The sequence below is a fragment of the Hippoglossus hippoglossus genome, chromosome 21 (genome assembly GCF_009819705.1).
Source record: "Hippoglossus hippoglossus isolate fHipHip1 chromosome 21, fHipHip1.pri, whole genome shotgun sequence".
NCBI classification, from domain to species: Eukaryota; Metazoa; Chordata; class Actinopteri; order Pleuronectiformes; family Pleuronectidae; genus Hippoglossus; species Hippoglossus hippoglossus.
In genome coordinates this window covers 11333431-11347867 of record NC_047171.1, presented here as the reverse complement: position 1 = coordinate 11347867, position 14437 = coordinate 11333431, and the positions used below count along the sequence as shown (strand labels likewise).

Below are 14437 nucleotides of genomic sequence, written 5' to 3'. Positions count from 1 at the left end.
GTGTCAACCGCTTCACTTACAATAAAGAGTAAACCAACTATTTTCACTTCAGGTCTGAGAGAGGAACACAAGAGCCCTCTCTTAACTGAAAGAGGATGTCTGTCTGCTGGTCAGCGGCCGCGTGGGCACCCTCTGGCACCGTTCCCTTCGGGGTCAGCGGCCATCAATACAGTTTTAGTGGGTGGTGGTCTTGATCTCGTCTCCGTTTTTTCCTTTTCTTTTTTCTCCTCTGCTCAGGGATGCAGAAAAACTCCATGGCACGGAGGTTGCGAGCTGAGTGGAGCACTCAGACCACAGCTCAGTGCACAACATGCACCCTCTGTTATTTCCTCAACGCTGCACTGACGCCGGTAACAGGCCCAGGTTTTTTTAACTGATGTGTGCTCCCCGCTGTGCCACTTAACCCACTTGACCAGGGAAGTCAGGGCAGGGTGTAAAGGCCAAGACAGGCTTACAGGATAAAGGCAGGGCAATGGAGCGTGGCTGCTGTCGTCACGACACCCAGCCGAGCATCTCCAGGATTAGATCTACAGTAGACAGTTGAAATGCACAGTACATGCACGTGGCATCACTTTTTCTTTACTTTGCTGAAATGCAAAGGTTGATTGATGACTGTACAGCTTAATGCATCTCAATGGTAATTATGCAGCCACAGTGCATGAAGTAAACAGATGAGAGACTGATGCCCACCTGATCGCAGATGAGTTCCCACTTCTTCTCGTTGTCATACTGCCGCAACAGTCGTGCTTTGTCTGGAGGAAGATTCATCGAATTCTGAAAAAGAGAAAAAGGTCAGAGTTAATTGGATGCAGGTAATGAAATATCATCAGTCACATGAGTCGAGTAATAACTGAAAACACACACACCAACTCAAACAATGAAGCTCCTTCACAGGAGGTAAAGGGATTCATGATCTCCACATGGAAGATATAAACGTTGTTACAGAGAGAGAAAAGACAGATCTTATCTTTCGCCATCCTGCTTACAAACCAATTACAGACTCTCTCAAGAACTATGCCATGTCACCAGGAACCTCTGAAACAATGGGTGACGGTGCTGCACTTGATCTGAATAATCCCTCCACTTGATCTTTATAAAGGGTTTAGATTACAGAAGTTAAAGAAGAGGCTAAATGTAGTTTGGTGGCATTTCAAGAAAGAAAGGTCACAATGGGGTTTCTTCCTCATGGGAGCAGAAAGGTGCAAACCAAATTTTATGCAAAAAGTAAATTTAAAAAAAGGGGGTCCACATAACCTACAGCATGTCATTATCCTTGAGTGGGCTAATTAAGGACATTTTCTTAATAGTGGAGAAGAGGAACCAAAAGGAAACATAAGGAGAAAACAAGGGGAATAACATTTAACAAAGGTCCCTGGTTTGAAACAAACAGTGTTGACATGTGGTAAAAATAATAATAAAATAGATAACGGACAAAGTTTTATTTTGTACTGGCTAAATAGAAATTTGAATCACTTCACAGAAATCTGCTATTTTTAGTTTGCTTGTCAGGAGGATCACCCAAAAAATAACTTAACAGATTTCTGTGAAACTTGGAGGAACGGGACATGGACCAGGAAAGAAGCCATTTAATTTTGGCATGGAACCGCACAAAAACATCAGAACCAGCTTTTTTTTTCTTTTCACTTTCTTTAACATTGCAAGAGAACATTGGCATTTCTCTGGCGTTTTAAACAATTTCCCAGGGAATCACTCACTGATCTAGATGTAAACACTAAGGCACATTTAGGGGATCGGTGAGAAATTGGCAGCAGATCTAAATATAATTCTGGATCAAGCAGATTTAAATGGGGTTTCATTAGGGGACTGTTGGGCCTTGGTGGAGCTACGCACTCTACTGATTGACATTGTAGTATGATTAAGACATTGAAACTGACATTAATTATAGAGTCAATTCAAGCAATGACAGACTAGAAGTTAAACTACAACAGTCACTGAACATGCTCACGAAGCGGCTCCGCTGCAGACATGGGAAACCTTGAGGCCTCTTTCTCAGAGCACCTTGGAAACTGTTGTTAAGGAGAAGCCAAAACAAATCTTCATTTGCTTCCCCTGACTAGATTTTTTTTCCTGTCAAACCAGGTTAAAACATCATCCTGGAAACCAGTTACCAACTCTTTGGAAACAGAAAAGCCACTAATGAGAAAGATCCCAAAATATCTGCCATGTGAAAAGCTGCAGACAAGTACTGCAAAGAAAATTACAATGAACCGAGAAGCTGCTGCTTTACACTGAAGAACTTTTTGTCTCTTTTCCTTTCCTTTATTATCCCGATTGCAAAACGTCAAATATTCCCCTTAAGTGTTGTTCAGGACATATCTCTCTACCAGTTAACACTCCATATCTGAAACTACTCCCCTGATGCCCCAAAAAAACAGTTACACAACTCCCTTCTTTATCCTGCTGTCCTTTATCCACATCTGCTTCATGTTGGAACACCTCTGCAGTCGTCTAGAAAGTTGGCTCTTTCAGTAACAACTGTGATTCACCACGCCCTCGTGCGTATTAAAAAAGCTCGGGACAATTAACCTTGCACTTAATCGCACCACCTACATAAAGTACATGGTGCAAATTTGGCCACAAAGAAAATGTTACCCAGCTTGAGATTTGTTTAGACGCCCCAGGGCAAATCCATCTTACATGAAACTAAAAAGCTGCATCAAGAGTGTTTCGTGTGCAACTTTCAGTCTTAAAAGATGTGACAAATGGTATTGTGAGAATATTTTCCACTGGTAAGGGAAAAACAGGGGGAAACATGGCTATTATGCAGCGCTCAGCTTGGGGCTCTCCCCCCACTGCTTGCCTGATGGGCTGGATCATCTATCAGAGTGTGTGTTCAGTGCTCGGCCTCCACTTTTTTTTTTTTGTCTCCGCTGGATTTTCCAGCAGAGCTCACAGGGGGGGGGGGGGGCAGCGAGAGGAAGATGGATGAGGAATATCCCTGGTTGGAACCTGGTTTGGTGAGCGGGACACTGATTGAGTGGTTTGAGCCTGAACTTACTCCAGAGCTTTTCATTTTGTATAAGATATTATGGAAAATCATCCATTTCAATATTATAAGTGCATTGGTAAGAGAAAAATCAATGTGGAGAGAGATGCTGAGGAGGCAGAGGGACGGGAGGGCAGATCCAGGATATTTTTATTTTCACTTTCTTTAACTTTGAGAACGTTGATTTCTCAGAAAATAACCTCGTGGATCTTGATGAATCAGCAGTGTTTAAGGGACTGGAATGTATGAGTGTGTGTAATTTGGTGCAGATCCAAACAAAAATGGATCTAGTGAATTTAAATGTGTCATGAGGGTTATGTGTTCCACCGAGAGCAGTTGTTTCATTGTCTCCATTATGTTTCTGTCCTTCACATAATTAAAACTGGCGGATAAACAGATATTGATGAGGCTCAATTGATTTACTTCACAGGAGCCAATAAGCCTGCAAAGTGAAATCCTAATAGAAGAGTATATATAAGAGTACAATTTGTCTTCGATGTGTTTATCTTTAGATGCATCGAAATCAATGTGAAGCACAAAACGTGGGTTTTATTTGGTCTAATCCCAGGTTGTAGCCCGCCCACTCCTCTCTACAAGAGTGGGCAGGAAATTGCATCAGTATTCAGCAGACGCTACACGCCGGGCTGATTGCTGCTATGCTGACTGCAGGGAATTGGGAGTCAGGAGGGATCATATTGACTCAGTTTGGCGGCTCACCAGATGAGCGGCGTTTATACCCACTTCCCTTCCCTAAACACATTAAAATACAATTTGATACCCGAGCAGACCTTCAAATGAAATGAAAGGAAGCAACCGGCGGTTTCGCTATTTTACACAGAGAAGTGTGAAAGGATTTCACAGCACAACCAAAAAAAAAAAAAAAAGAGTAAATGATATAAGTTATGTCTAGACTATAGGTTTGGATATAAATAGGCTGGTGTGATGACGTGGGTGCTCGATATAGGTGCTGAGCTCCTGCAGCGTGGTTGGGTGACTGGGTGGTTTTCAGAGACGCTGCGGCTGCACTGAGCTTTGGGATTCCTGCTTGGGGACGCTCCAACTAAAGCAAAGAACCACTTCTACCAGCCTTCATTTCATCCCAGTGCTAATGAGCGGTGACAGGTACTCAGCTCTCTGGGGTCAGGTTACCCCGCATCTACACCCGCACGATTTGGGCCTGTGTGTGTCTGCGTGCATCTGTGTTATTAATGGGGAACTGTTGCGGAGGGTGCGGCGGCTTTTCGCCAACACGTGACGGCAGACCACCCTCACAGATCCACCCACGTCTAGATTTGACTCATTAGTAAATCCCACCGTAATTAAAGTGTAGCTCCAACAAAGTAAGGAGGATTATAACACGTCCAGCAATGCCCAACCACTGGGTCTGAGAAATGAGAAAAAACAATCTGATAAACCGGTGACAGATGTTCTGACATTTAATATGTGTAGATCTACACTTTGAGCAACCTCCTGTAAAAACAAGCAACATGATAACTCAGCTGTCTGCCATCCTCCTATCAGCTGCGTGGAGGGTTTGCAACCTAAAGATAAAAACGGGCGAATGCAAAGTGTGTGACGGAGTGTTTCATGGAGAAGAATCTCTATTACAAGCTTCAATAATCCAATTGTCATTAACAAATTAACTTGAAGAAGTATCTTGCATGAGAATAATGAATGTGAACCAGCAACGACCATCAAGAGACGAAAGCGTGAGGGAGAATCACACATTGAGGGAGGGGGATTCAGGAAATGACCGTGCTGGATCCTGTGAAATGCAGGGTTTTAACGCCTCAGCATCTCCAGGCTCGCTTCGTGCTCGAAGCAGCTGTTGCACATCTGTGCTGAAACTCAATGAATTGCTTTAGAAACATAAGTGCGATGACTTTTAGCTCAAACAGGCCTTGTACAGCAGGACATTAACTGTGTACTCTGTAGAACTCTGCTGTATTGTATTAGAATTAGAATTAATATGAACGCAATTATTGATGCATCACAAAATTATATGTTTGGTTTGGTTTTGGAGCACAAAAAGCTTGCTAAGCAGTGTCGTATTGTAAAAAGAATGGATAATAACCCCGGACCTTTCAAGCATGTGCGTGCATGTGTGTGTGTAGGTGTGTGTGCGCCTGTGCTTGCAAGTGTCAGCTCAGGGCCTTGCTCTGTGTTACTCAATTTATCTTTGCAATAGTCTGCTAATAAAACAGGTTTTTTTTTAATAACAAAGACAAGATGTCCATTATGATCACCAGCCTGTTGCAAGGTCAGACCCAATCAAACAGCCATCAGCTACATGCTATGTATAAGGTTCAAGACACTTAACGGCTGTCGAGCATAAAGTCTTAAAGACACACGGCAACCCATGTCATTACACTACTTCTTCTCTTTGGGCTCGTAAATATCTGGTGATCATTGACGAGAGAGGATTGTAAAGACTCCACACATATTCAGTGACCTGCATCTCTGTGAGCAAACCAACAAACTGGTTCTCGTTTTGGTTGGAATGCCCATGATTACAGTTTGCAAGACAGAAAAGCTGAAGCTGTAAGGTGCGGCTGTTGGATGTTTGCAGTATACCCTGCAGGTCTTCATGTAACTGCTCCATTCTTTTTTAGTGCTGAAAACCTTGTCGTACAGATCAACTGCTACAAATCTTAAATTTGCTGAATCTATACGATGAAACTAGAACTTAGAATCTTCAAAAGAACAACAGGTACAACTTGGACAAAGATGTAAACTACGTTCTGGCCGTGCTTGAGGACGTTGACGATATCGAGTGTTAAACTCGATAGTTGAGAGGCTGTAGCAGAAATGACTGTGATCAAACCATGGTGCAGCTAAGGTATTCCATATTGGACCTTGTGTAACTATGACAACCAGTGGCTCAACTTAAACCAGTGCAACTAATATCAATTTATGGCTGTGTTCAGCTCACATCAGTTTTTAAGCCTCATAAAAACGGTCTATTATTGTCCACGTATCCTCTCATTAGGCAGCCTGAGTCACAAAAAGGAGTAAAAAATAAGACAGCTGGCCCGAAGCCCACCACCAACCACCCACCCCCTTCCAGGAGGTCTGAGGAGGCACGGCCTTCACAGCACAGCTGGGCCAGAAAAGCAAACACGCAGCCCACATGAAGGACCCGTTTCAGTTGCTATTGCTGAGGAAAGACGTGGACTGTGTTAACAAAACTCAGAAGCCATCCATTCAACATGGGGATGAGTCTAAAAAGGGAATATTTTACAAGTCAAGGTGTGCAAACAGACCACAGTGTGGGGTGGTAGAAAGGCTCATTACTCTCCGGAGAGGAGTTCGTGTAAAAGAAAAAAAGGACTTTTAACTAGGCCAAACAAGTACTATCATCCAATACTGAAACCAGTTAAAACTTACAGCCACTACTATACTTTAGTGGGCTTATTTAGCTATATATCCAGCATACTGAAATTTTGTCACAAAACTAAATGTACAAATGCAAAGCAGGTACTTGCACAAATTGTAAGAACTTTTTTTAGACCCCTTTGTTAAATGTGCCTGATACACGCTCATCTCTATTAGTATCACTCAAATTCATGAACATTAATAAATGACAGAGTAGAGAAAAAGGAACGGAAGTGGTACAATGGAGATTCTCTACTGTTCTGTGATCCCCTAGAAATAACAAGGCCCATCCAACAATATTTAAATTCACTGAATCCAGACTTTTATTTGGATCTGCACCAAATTACACACTCTCATAAATATCAGTCACTAACTGATTGTTTTCATCCAGATCCATGTCATCAATTATTCTCTGAAAAAAAATCAAGGAAAATGTTGAAACACGCCCGATCTCACAATGTTAAAGAAAGTGATGATAAATCCCTGGATCCACCCCCTGACCCAGACTGCATCCTTCCACCAGATGTTTGTGTAATCTTGCTTATAAAAATACAAACCAACCAACAAACAAATGGACAGGGGGTGAAAACATAACTTCCATCCGCATCTCGACTAACTGAAAAAGTTTTTGTGGGAGTAAAGTTGCAGAAAATGTGATGAGCCGAGTGGGGGAAAAAAAGTTAAAAAATGTTACATGGATGTGATGACTTTTTAAAGCCAATTCACAAGATAAAGCTCAAAAGCTCTGGTGAGGAAAAAATAAGAGTTTCTTGAACATGGTTTCTTGAAAGCGGTTGACTGAACTCCACCTCCTCTGATGTAGCTACACACAGGAACAAGGAAAAGAGACGGAGAGACAGCCTCCTGTCAGATATCTCTCAGAGCAGGGATTGATTTATCCTCAAGGACTTAGGCTGGGATGTGTTTAAGACACGTCCACGCTCTCCCATTACTTTATCACTATCATAAAGAACCCCAGCCTTCCTGACCTGACCAAGCAGAATTACTCGATCCAAATCATCAAAAACGTTTTTTTCGGTTTTATAAGCAACATTTGTCGTTGAAAACAACGTTCCAACATTCCTCTAATTTATTCCCCTTCATAAAATGTCTCGCTGTCTCTCTAAACCAGCGCTGCAGACACCGCGCTGCATGCCACAACAGGAAAAAACCCTCTGACTGCATTAGTTATTGACGACTCGTCATAAAACAAAATTGCAAATTGCTCAATACTCCGGAAATGACTGGATGCTGCACTGTTCTCTTTCAATACTGAGCTTTATCAGTCACCGATCTGCTGTGCTTTGAAATAATTGATATGAGGTTAGTGTGCCAGTACACGTTCTCCTCCCCAGGTGTACAAATACGTGACCGACTGCACAACTGAACATGAACGGAAAGTTGCTATGTTTACCCAGCAGTGAAGTGGAGGAGCCATGCTGCTTAGAGCTGGTGAGCGATAAGGTATAAAGTACGACAGGCTATGTGTTATCCATGTGCCATCCAAACTGCACCGTCCTCCCCTCATTAGCGCAGCGTGGATCCGTAATCCTCGGCATTCTTTGGGGGCACAGGTGTCCCCCGTCTGTCCTCAGATTAGCTTTGTAATCCCCAGGACCCCCTGCCCCTTCTCAGCAGCCCACACCATCAGGACGTGGTGTTTATGTTTGCGGAGCTGTTCACTGGAATGGCCCCTTGACCAAATGGTGAGTTCAAATGGTTGAGGCCCCTCTCACGGGCACATTCCAACCAAATTCCTTTCATTTACCTTCGAGGCAATGACTATAATCTTAGATACAGTAAATAATGTGCCATCTGTGCCACTGCAAGAAACCTTACGCACACCAATGCAAACTAATTCTCTGTACCAGCTCATATTGGTGAAATATGTCACATTTTTGCGTACAGCAGAAGTTGAGCAAAGCAAAACCTTTCATGCAGCAATGGAGGCACCAGCCAATCAAGCAATGTTTTGACAAATACTAGCAGGCGCGAAGTGGATCTTATTTCTCATGTACTTCCGGTAAACGTTATCACAACACGTGCATGCGAGTCCAACGTCAAGCACTCAGTGCATCCAGGAAGACAAATACCAAACTGTATATGATTAATGATTAAGTTAAATCAACAGTCATATAAATGCAATGCAGCAGCTGCAAGTGGGAGAAGCCACATTCTACTTCCTGTGTGAACAATCTGAGTGAAGGGTCAAATTTCTCTGTATTTTTACGTGTTTTCTTCACCAAACCTTCAAACAAGACATACAAATCCATAACACTTAGTGGGCTGTGTTGTGGGCAAATATACAATATCTGGCTAAAAGTCGATTTCAATGTCTGAGTTGTGGGTAGCTCACTTTGGCTTGATGCATGAGGTCTCGTATTTTGGACATTATCCAAATACCGGACACATTATGGAGATTGTTTGGAGCAGCAGGATGTTGTCCAAATAAAATAAGTGATGCACGAAAACAGAGGAGTTCTAGCCAGGCCAGATGTTTTGCGAGGTTGTGAAAGAGTCTGGACAGAGGTGGAGTTCGTGTTCTTGTTCCAGCTCCGCAAGACAAAAGAATAGGAATCAGGAAAGTTGTTTATCTCAAACAAAAACAGCTGCTCTTAGTAGTGTGAATGCAGCGTGTCATAGAATGAAATCATGTGTTTACTTCAAATTACATGATGTTTGAAGAAAACACCTTTTTGTTTCAGTAGGAGGCCGTGGGATGTACAGGGAATCTGTAAGCATAACTTTGCAGAGCGTTTAATGCGTCTGCTGTTGACTACAAATACAATCACAGTCATCAATAAAGTTTTGACCTGACAGTTAGTATTTGCTCTATTTACAAAGGGAATCATTTCCTCCATGTCCACAGGATATGTAACAATGTCATCCTTTGCATACATAAGAGGCCACACACAGATGGACAACATGACTGCTCCCCAAAAGTGAAGCCAAAGCGTATCGATCGCCCCCTGATGGCTGGCTGCAGTATAGGTCATAAACCCCACCTCCTCCATATCAGCGGATGGGACATGGAACAAACAAAAAAGTCAAAATACACGTCAAAAAATGTTTCTCAAGGAGGGTTTCTGTGATTTTAGGCAGTTCTGATCATAGGTATTTGATTAGTCGAGCATGTGTATAGATGGGACGTTGCTACCGTGGCTCCATCCCACGATCGCTACTGCAGGACTGGTATATTTTAGCTTCAGTGGGAGGAAGATGAGACACTTCGTTCATCTTTATTTACAATCTATGGCCACACGTCAGTGAGTGGGCATCAATTCTATTTTCATGGAGCAAAAACTTGGGTTGTGTTAAACATTATCAGATGTATTGTAGCTACTGTTCATTTTGTCACCCATGTTTTACGCGACCACAGGCGGGATGTCGGGAGAGCCGGCACGGCTGGACCGACGTTGTTGTGTTAAACATCACAACTCTGCCATCTGACAACGATGTGGTGCCATTACGTTGGCTTTGTTTACTCCAGTATAAACACATAACTGGCACAATGAGGGGTTTCCTAACAGCCACGCAGCGGGATCTGTTTGAAAAGGGACATAAACTACATTCCACAAACAGGCATTAAGTTAAAAAAAACAATGCAACATGAGTTAGTAACAGAGTCAGACATCTTCAAGGGGAAAAGGTGTTTCTTCTGGCTTGTTGTCTAACACATGCACTCACAGGGAAACTGTAACAGGCTGCACAGACACAAAGAAAGGGGTGTGCTCTGTTTGTTTTCGCTGATATGGAAAACTATATCTAGCCAGCTGTCAGGGTGTATGGAAGATATACTTATCAATTTTTGCTCGAATGTTATAGCTGGCAGCTTTAACCCTTCACTGACCATGAGCTGACAACAGACTTAGGTTATTCTTTGCTTTATGTGTACTTATGGGATCAGTTCGGCATCTCTGCTACCAGAAAGCCCCAAATCTGTGGTAAACTCCCACCATGGTGATTTCCCTCACATCATCCCTCCAACAGAGAAGAATTCATCAGTAAGAGCTAAACAGTCACTTCTTCTAATGAGATGATCGATGTCCTCTGAGCTACAGGTGCCCAACGCAGCAATGTGCTTCTATCTCATCCAGTGAAGAAAGGCTGAACGGGACTTTGATAAAACGAAGAAAAACATGGCCGTTGATCACATCACAGCCTTTATGTCAACAATAAACAGCAGGAAGGAGAAATCCTGAAGGCCAGGTGGAGGTGATACAGCACACTGAACATACAGTGTGTAATAGAGCTCAACCAATTTATCAGTTTGCCTTTCACTGGTATGTGCGTGTATAATTTTAGATATGTGCAGTTAATTTGATTTTAGTGAATAATCGATATGTGAATTTCCATTACATACATTACAAAAAAGTATTTTCTTAATTTAAGATCCATGTATTTCACTGCATATGTGTTTTGTTTTTATTTATAATAAATCCTATGGTTAAACTGAAAAATATTAAGCCTCAATTACGTTTCTTTTTTTCACATGGGATTGATCATATCATAAAGCATTTTTTCATATAGATATCGGCCAAATTACCAAATTGCCATCCTACTGAGCAATTTCAAATCAAACCTGTCAGAGCTAAAACATCTGAACACTAGTGTGAAAATAACCTGCTCTCCCACGATGGCATCTTCTGTGATCTGCCGTATTTTGCTGGAGAGTGGTTTATAATGTGTTTTAACTGAACAGCACTGTAGTAAAATGAAAGCAACTCTACAACAACAGGGCATGTGCTCTTTAAACTCTCTTGAAAAAACAAACTCAGCCTGTGCTTTGGCCTTTGAGTTTTACTTGGAAAGAATAATCAGCTAATCTAAACCACAAGAAATGAGACTATGGCTGGTCCACTCTGCTTTGCTTTCATGTGGGAGGTCCAGGGTGAGAGGCTCATCTTCTGTGTCCAAGAAAGCCTAATGCAACAGACTGCGGCATTGTCTGTAGCTGTGATGGGGCCTATATCAAACTCTGGCAAAGAGCAATGAAGTACATTCAAATGCAACAGGACCTCCCCATTCTGCTGTGCAGATGTTAATTCTGGCAAGTCCCTACCTAACAAAACCTGCCTTTTTGTCTCTGGTTGCTTAAAAAGCAGTGCAGCATGTATGACAAAGAAGAAACAAAGAGAGAAAAGAAAAACTCAGCAAGAAAGGAGACTATGTTTAAGTAAACTATCAACAAAGTATAACAGTATAAGTTACAGTTGCAAATCTGAACAAGGACCGTGAAGTTGTTAGAAGTCCAAAGACGGGCAACATGTACCGACAACTCCAAAACGTCAGCTGATAGACCATGAGTCCTCGCCTTCAGACACGTCTCACAGATCCACATTATTCAGTTCCAGGAAGCTACAAGATGGCAAGTAAATAAGCCAGTAGATGAAACCATGAGGATGATTCTGCAAACCAGCCTAAAATCAAACTGTAAACTTGCCTAGAAAAGCTCAAGGCCCCTACAACAGAATGACAACACCATCAATGTCATGAGATAGAACTGACCCTGAGGCCACAACACCAGATATTTGTCACGGTGACATAGATTATTTGAAGGCTGTTCCGTACTTAGTTTTGTGATTGAGCTCAACACCATGATTGTGAACTAACTTTTAAGAGTTCACAACAAAACACTTACTCCTGTGCAGCACTTCAAGCCAAGCAATCTCGCTTTAATAGCGCAGCTGCCACTTTGGAGCCCTGACAGATCCTCGCCATAATGTACTTCTCCACAGAGCCGCGACTCTCCTGGTCTTTTGTGGGGGCCCTCGGACCGGTGCTGTTGGACAACACTGGCAACTGCCTGTGTCCGGAATGAAAGGACCAGGGTGGTCTATTCCACACTACAACATCGTGCACCTGCTTCCAAAGCAGGACGACCTACAGCAAAGAAAGTCACGACCAAGTACAGACTCACTAACTCCGGATTAGATGCCATGGAAAGTTTCTCTTTTCTTAAAAACACTTGATACTTGATATTCAGTACAACTTTTTAGCAATGTCAACCAAAACTTTTAACTACTTATTCTGGAACTGAGACGTAAGGTCACTATCTCATCTGACTCCTGAGACTTGATCCCAAGCGAGGGTCAGGGAGCATTTTAACCAGGTGTGATCGTGCTGAAAACCCTCTGAAAAGCCATATTTTAGTGTCAATACACTTTGGTTTGTCGTAATCTGAGTAAACTCTGCCACCCACGCAGCAGAGCAGAAAATCCAACCACCCCCAAATGTGTGGATGTCAAAACAGAACTGAGAACTACAATAATGATTGAAGCCCCAGTGGTTTCGGCTCAGCGGTGCCTGCACACAGTCAAGAGACCTGCTCCTACATAATCAGACGACCCTCTGCCAGCCGGGCAGGATGCCTCCATGCTCCGCTTCAGGGTTTTGAGCAGCATATTAAGGCTGAACACTGCAGCACCTCACATCCCCTCTGTGGGCCTGCAAAGGCCAGCAACACTGGCTGCCGGATCTCATCGCTCCCTGAGCATTTCATGCTAAGCTCTGTTACAGCTAATTGGTTGGTAAGCGTCCTGGGGCTCCAGTGCACCAGAAACCCACATGCACATACACAAGCATGTACACACACACACACACACACACACACTGAGTATGTGTGGTGGTCTCTTGCAGCCTGCCGGGTCTGGGTCCGGTGCCAGGCTCCGTCTTGGGCTCTCCACAGAATAAAGAGCAGTTCTGTTCCCTGGGCCGGCTGCACGGGATTCAGCCACTGCTCACCCTCTGCTCCTGGGACAATATGCATTGTTCTGCTTTTTAATGAAGAAGAGTTGACGTGAAAAATACGGGAAGGGCAAGATTAGTCACTTCCTGGGTCGCATGTGGGAGAGCAGGAGAAGAAGGTGTCACTGTCTTCACACAAGTAGAGGACATGCTAACAAACCTTAAAGTAAACTTGTCTTTTAGAATAAACTAAATGTTTTTTTATATGTATCATTTTGCCAGTTCTTTCATGTGTTCATTGCTCCATATAAATGAACATTAGCAGAGACTCTACTTGTCACTAAAGAAACTGGAGAGATGAAACCATTGCTTAAAAATCTTAAATGGGATCAACTGGGTTGAGATTTGGTGACTGTAAAGAGCTGTAACAAAAAGTTCAAACAATTCAGTGTGCAAACATCTGTAACACACATTTCTATACTCAATTACTCAGATTTGTCCTTTAATTAGTCACCTATGTGTATGTGGAGAACACCTACATGTATGGATGGGTACAAATAAAGAAAAACAGCCGCCTGCTGCTGGAAACGAGATAGAAGATGGTTGCCGCACATAAATTCAAAGCAATTAGTGAAAAGATGCTAAAAAGCTCGATCAAGAGAATCAGGTAATTATTACCTCCCCCAAGGAGGTTATGTTTTCATTCCTGTCCATCTGTTTGTTTATTGGTTGGTTTGTAGGTTTGTCTGCAGGATTATGCAAAAACTACTGAACGGATTTCCAGTCAATTTGGTGCAAGGATGGGACGTCAGCCAAGAAAGGAATCATTAAATGAAATTGGTTTGTATCCAGGTTTTTTTTCTTTACTATCTTTAACATTGCGATATAGGGCAGGTTATTATTTTACATTAGAGCAAGACTCAGGAAATAATATTGATGACAAAAAACAGGCATATTTAGGGGACTGATATCTATGTACATGTGCAATTTGGTGCAGCTTGATTGGATTTAAGGTGACTGCTGGGTGTCATTCTAGTTTCCTCTATGGGTTCATCACTTCCGTATTATACAAAGTCATCACACCCATTGTTTTATTTCAATATTGATAGCGCAGACGCAGCTTTAAAATCAACTTCAGCTTTACTCTTGTTAAATGTGTTCAAAACAGCTGACTACTATTGGGAAAGATTTCAGGTTGATGTATTGTTGGTAAAAAAAAAAAGCAATGCTACCTTGGTCGTGCCAATGTGACAAATGAGACCTCAGCTGAACGTGAAGGCTACTCATGTGATTAATCTGGAGTAGATTTCAGATGCAGTGCCTCACAACACAAATAACAGCAGCTTGTGGCACTTCGGCAGCCTTTAA

General features: G+C 42.5%; 1 pseudogene; it reads right to left on the bottom strand.

Annotated features, from left to right (window-relative positions):
* Window positions 1-14437, bottom strand: part of LOC117754472 — a 31047-nt pseudogene that overhangs the window by 12566 nt on the left and 4044 nt on the right.